This window comes from Prinia subflava, chromosome 13, assembly GCF_021018805.1.
Source record: "Prinia subflava isolate CZ2003 ecotype Zambia chromosome 13, Cam_Psub_1.2, whole genome shotgun sequence".
Taxonomy (NCBI): domain Eukaryota; kingdom Metazoa; phylum Chordata; class Aves; order Passeriformes; family Cisticolidae; genus Prinia; species Prinia subflava.
Genome location: NC_086259.1, coordinates 19,740,482 through 19,753,363, shown reverse-complemented (window position 1 = coordinate 19,753,363; position 12,882 = coordinate 19,740,482). Strand labels below are relative to the sequence as shown.

General features: G+C 56.2%; 1 protein-coding gene across 3 annotated transcripts in view; it reads right to left on the bottom strand.

The window, feature by feature from the left end:
* ZNF469 (zinc finger protein 469) overlaps positions 1-12,882 on the bottom strand; it is a 176,302-nt gene that overhangs the window by 37,051 nt on the left and 126,369 nt on the right. For 2 of the 3 annotated variants that reach the window (XM_063410759.1, XM_063410760.1), the window contains one exon: positions 3,215-3,325. The gene's annotated coding sequence lies outside the window, so the exon portion shown is untranslated. Of the gene's footprint in view, positions 1-3,214; positions 3,554-12,882 lie in introns of those variants that run through there. The other variant, XM_063410762.1, reaches the window with a different exon arrangement.

The window sequence follows — 12,882 nt, the reverse complement described above, 5'->3', positions numbered from 1 at the left end:
ATCCAGGGATTCTCTGTTCCAAAGTCTGAGGCGCTGGATCCTGGCACCCTCAGGAGATGCTCCAAAGGGAACCATCCCTGGTGGCTGCTATCCCGGGAATCCTCACAGGATCCAAACCTTCTCCCGGCCATCCTGCTGTCCACGAGGGCAACTTCCCCTGGACCCTGGCTCTTCATCACCACACCTGGGCTTGGACGTTCCTTTTCCAGCTCCTCCGGGACGTGGAGAGGGGGGACACAGATCCCCGGTGTCACAGGGAATCCTGCTCAAACAGCCGTGGGTGTTGAGCTGACCACACCCCGGCAGTGACTGCTGGAGGAATTCCCACATTCCAGCAGCTGGGATTCCGAGGGAAACCCCCAACAACCCCATGGGGTCTCCTGGCCAGGCCGCTCCCTCTCCACAGGCACCAGTCCCTGCTTGTTTGGGATGACAGGCTCAGACTTCCCGGGAAGCCACATCCACACGGGTGGGTGTCGAGTGACGAGGAACAGCACCGGCCATTCCCTCTGGGACTCATCCAGCTCCTCTTTCCCTCTGCCCCTCCTCTGGAGAGATGGGAAAGTCCCTTCCCGTGCCTGAGTGGGGATTTAAATCGGGTGCCAAAGCAATTCCTGCATGATTATTCCACATTTGCCAATGGCTGGGATGTGCACCACGGGGATGGGGACAGCACAACCCCCAGCTCCCCTCCCAGGCACGGGGAGAGTCAACAACCCTGAACCTCTGCACATCCCCAAAATCCCTGAGCTTCTCCTCCCAGGCACAGGGATCATGGACACCCCCTGATCTTCTGCTCATTCCCAAAATCCCTGACCTTCGCCTCCCAGGCACAGGGATCATGGATACCCCTGACCTTCTGCTCATTCCCAAAATCCCTGAGCTTCTCTTTCCATGCACAGGGGTCATGGACACCCCCCTGACCTTCTGCTCATTCCCAAAATCCCTGAGCTTTTCCTCCCAGGCACAGGGATCATGGACACCTGCCTGATCTTCTGCACATTCCCAAAATCCCTGAGCTTCTCCCAGGTACAAGAATCACAGAAACCCCTGACTTTCTGCACATTCCCAAAATCCTTCCTCTCCCCCTCCCAGGTACAGGGATCATCCATCACCCCTGACCCTCTGCACATCCCCAGAATCCCTGAGCTTCCTCTTCCATGCACAAGGACCATGGATACCGCCCTGACCCTCTGCACATCCCCAGCCCCTCTGTGACCACAGCCCCCCGTGTCCCCCATTAATGACCGCGCCAGTGAGCTCAGCTCATCCCGAGGTTATCCCGCCCGGGGTTCCTCCGGCAGCGCAGGTGAATTCCCGGCTGCAGGAATCGCCTCTCCCGAGCTCCCCGCTGCCCAAACCCTCCCTGCTCCCGGAGCCACCGCCGGCTTTGGCGCTGCCGCAGCCGCGTTCCGGCTCTGAAGGGGTTAAGGCAGCCGGATTCCTCCACCTTCCCCTCCAAAGTCCCGCACAACCAGACTTGGCACTCGGAGAAAGCTCCACAAATCCAGAGGCTCAAACACGCTGCTGCCTTCCGTTGGTCGGGAGAAGGCAATTCCCGGCTAATTGAGGAACCAGAGCCTTCCCCAGCCCCTTCCAGGCCCATTATTTATTCAGGGGCTTCTCCCCCCTTCTACTTTTTCCTTTTTTATTTTTATTTATTTTTTTTCACTCTTCCCAGGGCAAGCATCAGGAAAAGAAAGTGCGAATTAATTTGGTGGGGAACGGCTGCAACTTCTGAAGCTCCCCAGCTGGTGAGGGCTGTTAACCCCTGCGGTCCCGGGGAGCTGCATCCTCCCTGCTTTCCTCTCCATCCCATTTCTCTGCTCCCCAGGCGGGGCTTTGGGAACACCATCAGGAAGCCAAAGGGAAACAGTAGCAGATACCTTTTTTCTTCCCTAAATCTCCTTTATTTTCTTCCCTAAATCGCTTTCTCTTTCCCCTAAATCTTTTTCCCACTCAAATCTCACTTTGTGCCCTACACACCGTTTCCCCCCATAACCTCGTTTCCCCTCCCTTTTTATTTTCCCCTCTGCCTTGCAGTTGCTGAAGGTTCCCCGAGTGATTTTTAACTCCCTCTGCCTCCCGCACACAATTCAGAGGAAATCTGGGAAGCCGAACTCTCGGCTCTCCAAAACAGCGAATGGAAAGTCACTTAAAGGGACACTTCTGCCTTAAAGCGGCAGCGGCGCTTTTCTCCAGCGGCGGAAAAATGGGGTTAAACCCCCTGAAATCCCTCCCCAAGGACAAACCCCACCCCAACAACACCCAGCACGCCCAGCCCAGCCCTCCCGGGCCACCACAGGTGACAAGGCGCTCGCCACCCCTCTGCTGTCGCCGCTGTCCCCCCCAGCCCCGGCAGGGACGAGCATCCCGGGAATGGGGCTCGAATCCAAGGGAAGCTCCAGCCCCCCCCGTGTCCCCCGTGTCCCCCGTGTCCCCCGTGTCCCCTGTGTCCCCCGTGTCCCCTGCCACGCACACGGAATTCCCGGAGCCGGGGGGGTCCCAATTCCAGGCAGGCACCGGCAGAAGGGTTAAGGGGGGAAGGAGGGGAAGGAGGAAAGGAAGGACCGACAGCAGGAGCGACATCAAAGCAGCTCCTCTGCTCAGCAGATGAGCGGATCCATCCTCACTTCATATTTTTTGCAGCTGAAGCCGAGGGAGGGGGGAAAGGGGGGGGTTGGATTAACCCCTGCTCTGCCGGGGGGTGGCTCCGCCGGGGCACAGGCGACACTTTCCCGGCAGAGGTGGCACCGTGGCGGGCGGTGACAGCGGCACAGAGCAGCCGGGGGGGGCCGGGAGCTGGAGCAGCCCCAGCGGGGGCCCGGGGGCAGCTTCGGCCTCGGGAGGGAGGAGTGGGAACGGCGAGGATTTTCCTCTGAAAGTTCTGGGATGACACGAATATCCCGAATAGTTTGAGAAAAGAGCATCATTTTTTAACTCTGACAAACCTCGTTGAGTCATTGAATGAGCCAGAGACGGGGGAAAGGGTTGGGGGGGGGTGGGGGAAAGTTGTGACTGCAGAGGGAAACGCGGGAGCTTCCAGCCGGGAATGCCGAGGGGAAAAACCCTGGGAAAGGGCTGGAGAGAACCCCCAGCAGAGCGTGTGGCAAACAGCGCGTTCTCCTTCCCCCTGCCAGGCTTCCCCCGAGGAAAAACCCCACTTTAATGACATCAGGCAGCAAAGCGGCGCTGGAAAAGGGAATTCACTCACCTCATCATAAGCCGGCCGGAGGGGAAGGCGGCATCCTCCTGGAAAGGGGCTGGGAAAAGGCGAGAGTCGGGAATCAGGAGCTGCCGGCTGGCCCTGAGCGGTGGCTCCGCGCTGCGGGGATGAAAAGAGCAGAAAGTCTTCATCACTGACCGCAGGCACGGAGCTGCTCACGCCCCTCGAGCGGCACCAGCCAGTAGCGCACAGAAGTTGGGATACGGGAGAAGGAGAGGAGCGCAGGAGACCGGGAATGCTCCGCTCCGCCGGCACCCGAGAGGGGGGAGAGGGGGAAAAGGGGGAGAAAAGGGAGAGGGGAGAAGGGAAGGGGGAAAGGGAAAGGAAAACCGGGTAAAAATGGGAAGAGGGAAAGGGTAGGAAGGGGGGAAAGGGAAAGAAAACAGAATGGAAAAGGGAAAACAGGGAAAAGGGGGGGAAGGGGAAAGGCTGGAAAGGAGGGGAAAGGGAATGGGAAAGAAAAACAGGATAGGAAAGGGGGAAAAGGAAAAGGGTGGGAAGGGGAAGGAAAGGAAAGGGGAAAGGGGTAGAAAGATAGGGGGAGGGAAAAGGGGAAAAAACTGGGTAAAAAAGAGGAAAAGGGTAGGAAGGGGGGAAAGGGAAAGGGAAAAACAGGGAAAAGAAGGGGAAAGGGGAAAGGCTGGAAAGGAGGGGAAAGGGAATGGGAAAGAAAAACAGGATAGGAAAGGGGAAAAAGGGAAAGGGTGGGAAGGGGAAGGAAAGGGAAAGGGGAAAGGGATAGAAAGGGAAGGGAAGGGAAAAGGGAAAGAAAAACTGGGTAAAAAAGAGGAAAAGGGTAGGAAGGGAGGAAAAGGGGGAAAAAAGAGAGGAGGAAAGGGGAAAAAGGGGGAAAAAGGGGGAAAAGGGGGAAAAGGGGGAAAAGGGGGAAAAGGGGGAAAAGGGGGAAAAGGGAGAAAAGAGGGAAAAGGGAAAGGGGAAGGGGAAAAGGGAAAGGGAAAGGGAAAGGGAAAGGGAAAGGGAAAGGGAAAGGGAAAGGGAAAGGGAAAGGGAAAGGGAAAGGGAAAGGGAAAGGGAAAGGGAAAGGGAAAGGGAAAGGGAAAGGGAAAGGGAAAGGGAAAGGGAAAGGGAAAGGGAAAGGGAAAGGGAAAGGGAAAGGGAAAGAAAAAATGGGTAGAGAAGGGAAAGGGCAAAGGGTGGAAGGGGGGTAAGGAAGGGAAGAAAGGGCAGGAAAAAGGGAAAGGAATAGGGATAGAGAGGGGAGAAAAGGGAAAGGGGAAAAGGATAGAAAGGGAAAGAGGAAAAAAAGGATGGAGAGGGGAGAGAGGATGGAAAGGGGTCAAAAAAGGGATAGAGAGGGAGAAAAAGGAGGGAGAAAAAAGGATATAAGGGGAAAAGGAATAAAGAGAGATAGCAAGGGGGAAATGGGATAGAAAGGGAAGAAAGGATAAAAAGGGGAAAAGAAAAAAGTGATGGAATCGGGGAAAGGGATAGAGAAAAAGGGATAGAGGAAAGGATCAGGAAAAGATAGAAAGCGGGAAAAGGGATAGAAATGGGGAAATGGGGATAGAAAATGGGAAAAAGGAAAGGAGGAAAGGGGAAAGGGGAAATGAGGATAGACAGGAAAAGGAATGGACAGGGAAATAAAGGTGACAGCAAGAGAGGGATGTGGGATCCAAAGGGGGAAAGGGAAATGAAAGAGAGGAGACAAAAAGGAATAGAAAGGGGGGGAACGGTACAGGAAGGGGGAAAAGGAAGTGGAATAAAGAGGGCATAGAAGGGGCAGGGGGAAGATAGAAAAGGGTAAAAACGGGACAGAAAGGGAGGGAAAAGTGGATAGAAGGGGGCAAAAAGGCTTTGTTCCGAATGTGACACCGCAGGAAAAGTGAGCCCGGGGTGCCGGAGGCCGGGATGTGCCAAACCCCCGGGGACAAAACAATCCCCCCCTCTCCAGCCGGCCCTTGGCCAGAGCCTTAATTAAAAAAGCTGCTCCCGACTATCAGATAATGGATTGCGTTTCCAAGCCCCGCTGCTGGCGAGGCCTCCAGAGCGCTGCCAGAGCGGGGAGCGCTGCCAGCGCCGGGTTCCGATATCAAAGGAGCTCATCCCGCACTCCGGAGTCAATCCAGAGCCACCTCCGGGAGCAGATCCCGCCTGGAAACTCCGGGAGACGCTCCCGCTCCGGGCAGGGCATTTGGGAGCTTTCCCCTCCCCATCTCTGCTCGTGGCTCAGAGGAAATAATGAAATAACTCCGAGATCAGGGAATATTTGACTCCGGGCTCGGCATCCAGTGCCGCCCTCCCGGGGCTCCCGGAGCATCCCCGGGGCTCCCCGGGTGTGGGGAGCCCTCCTTTCATCCCGGGAATTGCAACCAAAGTCCTGGAAGCCCATCCAGCCCCTGGAAGTGCAGCTCCAGCGGCTGCAGGGATCCCTGCAAATCCCTGGAAAAGGTGGTGATAACCGGGATGCACCCACTCCTGATGGGTTTGAATTGCCCAATTTAATTATTGGGAGTTTCAAGTTCAACTTTCCCCTCCCTTCCCATTTTGTGGCGTTTTTCCAGCCCCAGAAGAGAGCAAACATTTCCTGGCATCTCCGGGGTATGGAAAAGCTCCGATCCCGGGGTTTGCTCTCTAGAAAAATGGGGTGTGTGTAAATAAATATATTAAACATGGAAGGCCTAGGTAACAGATGAAGTGTGGCTGCACAGAAAAATGTGGTGAATACAATCTATGACATGCATGGAAATACATTAAAATATAATATATATAGTATATATAAGGTTTATATATATGGGATATATAATACATGGGGTATATATAAATATATATATTAAAAATAAATCTAAAAGAAGAGCCACTCTTTCAGATCCAAAGCCTCTGGAATTCCATCCAAAGCCAATTTTGGATGAAACCCAGAACTAAAATATTGGGGTTTTTTCCCCACTTTGCCCCCAGCACATCCCAACAATCCTCCCAAGCTCTCCATGAGGGAACACTCCTGGATGCTGCTGGTGGCATCCCAGTTCTCCCAGTACCCTCCCAGTGCTGCACTGGTTTAGCTGCTTCTTTTCCAAGTTCAACACACGTGGGGCTCTTCCCCTGATTTTTCCGTGAGGGAAACACCCCAGTCCATCCCCTGAGCAGCAAATTCATCCATCCAGCACCGATATTCCAGGGAAAAGGAATATCTGGAATGTGCTGGATTTCAGCTTCCATGTGCCAAATATCCCTGGGAATGGAGCACCCAGGGGCGGGGATGAAGGAGGGGAAAACGCTCCTGAGGTAAATCCAGAGCTGGATGTGTCATTTTAAACTAATTAATTATATTATTTATTTATAGTAATGATAATGTAATTAATCATAACTATATATTAATTATCCACCATCAATGCACTGCAGTGCTGGTTCATGTGGAACATTTCCCTGATTTGATCCCTTTTATCCAGAGGCTCCCAGCCCCTGCAGCTGCAGGACAGGGAATTGGCAGGACCACGAGATCAGGATTTGCTTTCTCTGCTCCTCCGGGACATTCCCACCACTGGAGTGAGATGGCTCCGAGGAAGGGGCTGAGGATCCAACCCCAGAGAGCAGCCAGGGGCTGATTTATGGAATTCCAGGATGGTTTGGGCTGGGAAGCTCACCCCATCCCATGGGACATCCCATTCCATGGGCCACCTTCCACTCTCCCAGGCTGCTCCAAGCCCATCCAGTCAGGGCTGGGAATTTTGCAGGCAGCACCGCTCATCTTCCCCATTTTCTGATCCATTCAAACTCCTCAAAACCCCAACCCAGGCAGCTCCAGGGTGGAAATCAGAGTCCAAGGCAGGGGGGATTATCCAAGACAAGTGTTGGAGCATCCCTTCCCTGCCCTTCCCAGCCCTCCCCTGCCCTTCCCAGGCCTTCCCAGGCTTCCATCTGGGAATGCTGCTGGAAAGGAGAGCGGAGCAGAGGCCCAGGGTGTGGTGACTCCAGAGGGAAGCAGGGCAGGGATGAATGGAACCTTTCAGGCTGCTCCAGGGGAGCCGGTGGCACCGGAGCCGGAGGAATTCCCGAGCTCCAAAGCGGGCGGGGAACATCCGTGGGACACTGGGACAAAACTCCCTTGAAGTGGGGACAGGGAGAACCACGGAGGAGCTGCAGAAGGTGGGGAAATAACCCCTGGATCGGCAGTGGGGGGCTGCAGGAGGCCGTTCTCCCAGCACTGAAAGCTGTCCTTATTTTTTCCTGAAATTCTGCCTCCCGGACATTTACATTTTTCCTCGGAGCGGTGCAGTTTATTCAGGGGGAAAAGCTCTGCTCCGATAAATGGCTGCATTGATGCTCTCACACTTCCATACATCCAGCTCCATCCACCTCACACAACCGGCCCATTTTTCCCTGCTCCACATTGTGCAGGAATTATTCCCGACTCCCGCCCGGCCACGCGCCCCGCACGCCCCCAGCCGAGCCATGAATGGCCGCAGTGTCCGCAGGCTGCTCCCAAACCCTCCCAAAAGGGGGGGAAAAAAGCTCCCAAAAAACCCAGGGACGGGGTATAATGATCCCTTCACGCTCTCCAGCCAGGATTATTTCACCTCCACGCCCTCCTCCAGCTCCTTTTCCCGCTTGAAAAATAAATATGTGAGGGAAAAAAGCCGAGGAAACGATTCCTGAGAGCACGAAAATCCCGCGGCCTCGCTCGCTGCTGTCCTGCTCCTGTGGCCAGAACAAACTCCCCGCTCCTTCTCCTGCTCCACACTGGAGAAGTGTTTTCCCTCCCACACTCCTGGAATTCTTTCTTTCAGTGAAACTCAGCTGGAAGCTTCTCCCCGTCCCCAGGAGCCCTGGGCACCTCCAGGGCAAAGCCTGGATGAGGCTGGGGAGAGGTGGAACGAGCTGGGCAGGTCCCAGCCCTCCCCTCCATGGCCTGAATCCGTGGATTTGGGGAGCAGGGCCATTCCCTGCTCATCCCAGCTCCACCAGCTGAGAACACAGGATTTATCCCGGTTTTCATTACTTTTTCCTCCAGCCAACACCTTTGTTTGCCCTCCCATCCCTCCTGCCCTGCTCATCCCCCTGCCCAGAGGGGGGAGCAGCATTCCCGGCAGGCAGCAGCACCGGGATCGCTCCCAGCATCCCGGGATGGCTCCAGAGGCAAAGAGGAGCCCTGTGTGCCTCAGGACACATAGCTGCCATTATGCTCGCCTGGCCCCGAAAGCTCGGGGATAATATTTTTTTTAGCACCGGACTAAATATTTTTAACATATGCAAACATCCACGACTGAGGCAGCCACAGAAGGCCGGAGCTGGGATGCTGCTGCTGCCTCCAGGACGGAACAATGTCACCTTTCTCCTCCCCGTCCCCGGGATGGGGGAAAAGGGGGCAAAGCCAGAGGTGGCAGCATTCCAGGGTGGATTTCGCAGCGGGGAGAGGGGCTCTGGGTGTCTCCGGGGATGCACAGAGCCGCGGTTTGTGTCTCCAGCAAACATTCCCCGTGCTTGGCCGGCGGGAAGCGTTCCCGGCTCTGGGCAAACAGAAAGGTGCTGGGTCAAGGGAGTGGAGCAGAAAGTTCTGCCGGGGGGAAGTGGGTCAGTCCTGGATGGAGCAGCACGGCCGGGAATGTGCCAGCCTGGCTGGGGATGGACACAGCACTCCTGCTCTGTGGGTGGGGAAACTGAGGCACGAGGCCGGGGATGTGCCAGAGTCAGCATTCCTGATTTATGGATGGGGAAACTGAGGCACAAGGTCAAGGATGTGCCAGCCAGGTTGGCTTTGGACCCAGCATTCCCAATTTTGGGGTGGGGAAATGAAGGCATGAGGCCAGGGGTGTGCCAGACCCAGAATTCCCTCATTTTGAGTGGGGAAACTGAGGCACAAGGCCAGGGAGGGATGTGCCAGACCCAGCATCCCAAATTTATGGATGGGGAAACTGAGGCATGAGGCCAGGTATGCTCAGACCCACCATTCCCAATCTATGGATGGGGAAACTGAGGCATGAGGCCAGGGATGTGCCAGACCCACCATTCCCAATCTATGGATGGGGAAACTGAGGCACGAGGCCAGGGATGCTCAGACCCAGCATTCCCACTTTTTGGGTGGGGAAACTGAGGCACGAGGCTCCCGGGGGGGGGAAGCAGTGCTGGTGATGCCCCAGGATGGGGGCCAGCTCTGGATGGATGGATGTGGGTGATGGCCCCGGGCTGAAGCTGCAGTTTGGGATATCTGGGAAGGTCTCCGTGTGGATTTGTCCTTCAGGAATCTTTGTGGGATCCTGTCCTGGGGTTTCAGGGGGCTCAGAGCAGGGAGATTCCAGGCAGGAGAGGGGCTCCGGGGTGGGATGTTGCCCCATGGAAGCTCCCTGGCCCCGCTGGGCACTGTCTCCCATTCCATGAATTTCTGGCTCCCTCTCTCAGAGCAGCCCAGATGTTTCTCCCTGCTCAACATCTGCAGCTCCTGTGTGCAAGATGTTTTCTGGGGCCAGATGTGGACAGGCCGATGCCTTCCCACCCCCACATTCCCCTGGAAAGGGGCACATTTGCATGGAAAAAAGGGCTGGATTGGTGGAAGAGGGATCCTCAGCACCTCGGGGAAGCAAGAGCCACCAGATCCCTCCTGGGATCTCCCTGCCTGGGCTGGGACACGGGGCTGGACAGGGGCACATTCCTGCTGCTCCTTCCACACACCAGGAGCAGCTCACGGGGACCCAAGGCACGGATCCAGCACAGCCCCTGGACATTTCCCATCCCAGGGAGGGCAGGAAGGGAACCCAGGGTCAGATCCCACCCGGGGCTGCTCCCAAATCCCCCTGGCCTCGGCACAGGAGTGGGATCTGCTGCTGGAGAACACAGGATTGGGATCCTGGATGGGACCGGGATCCTGCTGGATGGGACAGGATCTGACTGCTGGATAAACCCAGGATTGGGATCTGGCTGCTGGATACCCCAGGATTGAGATCTGCTCCTGGATATCCCAGGATTGGGATCTGGCTGCTGGACACCCCACACTGAGTCTGCTTCTGGATATCCCAGGACTGGGATCTGCTCCTGGATACCCCAGGACCAGGATCTGCTCCTGGATACCCCACACTGGGTCTGCTCCTGGACATCCTGGGACTGGGATCTGCCTGCTGGATACCCCCGGGCCGGGATCTGCTCCTGGATACCCCCGGACCAGGGTCTGCCTGCTCTCCGGGCTCTCCCCAGCTGGAGCCGCTCTCACGGGAGGATTTTGCTGTTGGCTGTGCTGGCCCGGCCGGGACGTGCGGATTTGGGATGGGGACACGGAGCCGCGGCTGCTTTCGAGCTTCCTTTTGAACTGGAACCAAAACAACCACGGCTCGCCCGGCCTCTGCTCCCGCCGAGCCAAAAAACTCCAGCCCTGTGCCCGGGAGCAGGAACGGAGCAGAGCTGGGATGGGCAGGAGGGGATGCGGCTCCGGGGAGTTGGTGGCACTGGGAGTGGCACTGGGGGTGGCACTGGGGGGGGTCACTGGGGGTGGCACTGGAGGGGTCACTGGGGGGGTCACTGGGGGGTCACTGGGGGTGGCACTGGGGGGGTCACTGGGGGCGGCCCCAGTGCTCTGCCCCATTCCCCGTTTGATTTGGAGGGATCCTGGATCCTGCTGCGGCCCCGATGCCACGGTGGGGGAAGAGGAAGGGATTTGGTGCTGCTCTGCCCAGAAATGCCCCAGTTCCTGTGGCACAGACCCAATCCCAGCACAAATGTAGGGAAAACCATTTGGATCACGGCTTTGGCCAACACCCCTGCAGCTCCAAACCAAGGGAGAACAAATCCACACTTCCATCTAAATGGATGAAGACGAGGCTGCTTCAGCCACCCCAAACCCACTCGGGAATCTGGAGGTGGCCACTGAGCCACTTTGGGGCTCCAAAAAGTCTCTCCATGGCCACGGCCCTGCGTGACCCTGGCCTGTCCTGTCCTCCCCACGGTGCCACCAGCCTGGGCCACCCAGTCCAGAGCCCAGACCCTTCTGAGATGTTCCTGAAGGGTGCCAGGAGAATCCAGCCCATCCCCAGCTCCTGGGGGAGCAGCACCCCCATCCCTCAACAGCCGGACCAGGACCAGCCCAGGCACGGAGGGATTTGTATTTCAAACACTGACACACCTCTGGAGCAGAAACAGCACAGGGAGAACCAGGAGAGAGCTCCCAAACAAAACTTCCCTGGAGAAAACGCAGCACGGGTGAAGGACCCAGGCCAGGAACCCGACCTTATTTCTGCTCCTGCACCATATCCCGGTGACTCTTGGCTCCAGTTATTCCCTGTGCTCCCCTGAGGAGGGAATTCAGCCCTCTGAGAGCAGCCCCAGCCCCAGGGCTGCTTTTCCTGCACTAAAATCCCACTTAGGGCTGTTTGTCCCCACAAAACAGGAGCGGATTTGTGCCATAAATCCCATTAATGAACAACCTCCATTGGCTCATTCCCGTTTTCCAGAGGGGGAGAGGGCACACACCTCCCTCCTGCAGCAGCAGCCAGAGCTTTCCATTCAAGGGCTGCCCATTAAATGTCAGGACTCATCCACGGAATCCAAATAATTCAAATCCCGACAAATTTAAACACACAGAGGTCTCGTGGAGTCGCTCTCCTGAAGGCTCCTTTCAAACAAAAGCCTGACACTTAATCCATGAGCACATTATCCATGGAAACGGGGGGAGCACGGGGGGTTTATCCCAAGGGCTGGAACATCCTGCACGTGCTGTGTCGGCAGGGAACAGCTCTGAGCTCTGAGAGGAATAAACCCAGCACGGGGGAATCCTCGGTTTATTGCCCCGTATCCGAAATATCCCGACTTTTTAGCAGGGCCTGCTGCAGTAGGGCACAGGGAATGGCTTCCCACTGCCTGAAGGCAGGGATAGATGGGATTTAGGGAAGGAATTGTTCCCTGGGAGGGTGGGCAGGCCCTGGCACAGGTGCCCAGAGAAGCTGTGGCTGCCCTTGGATCCCTGGAAGTGTCCAAGGACTGGGCCTGGAGCAGCCTGGAATAGTGGAAGGTGTCCCTGCCATGGCAGGGGTGGGATGGGATGAGCTTTAAGGTCCTTTCAACCCAAACCAGTCTGGGATTTTATCTGGAGGCTCTAAAGGCTTTAAGTGACTCCATGTGACACAAGGGTGACCCTGAACTTTGGTGTTTTGCCCTCCAGATGGAGAGCTGTCCCATGGGATGCATCCTGGTGGGATGTATCCCAGCGGGGTCGTATCCAGGTAGGATCCATCTGATTTGGGACTGTCCAGTGGGCTGCAGGGATACATCCTGGTTGGATACATCCTGGTGGGATACATCCTGGTGGGATACATCCTGATGGGATATATCCTGATGGGATATATCCTGGTGGGATATATCCTGATGGGATATATCCTGATAGGACATATCCTGATGGGATATATCCTGATAGGATTCATCCTGATGGGATATATCCTGGTGGGATATATCCTGATGGGATATATCCTGATGGGATATATCCTGGTGGGATATATCCTGGTGGGATATATCCTGATGGGACGCATCCTGATGGGATATATCCTGGTGGGATATAATTTGGTGGGATATATCCTGGTGGAGGGTATTTCCATGGGCTGCATCCAGATGGAGCTGCATCCCAGTGGGATATATCCCGATGTTTCCACCCTGTTCAGACTCATCCTGCTTTGGGGCTGTCCAGGGGGATTTTTCCTGCTGGGTTCTTCCCGGTGCAGGGC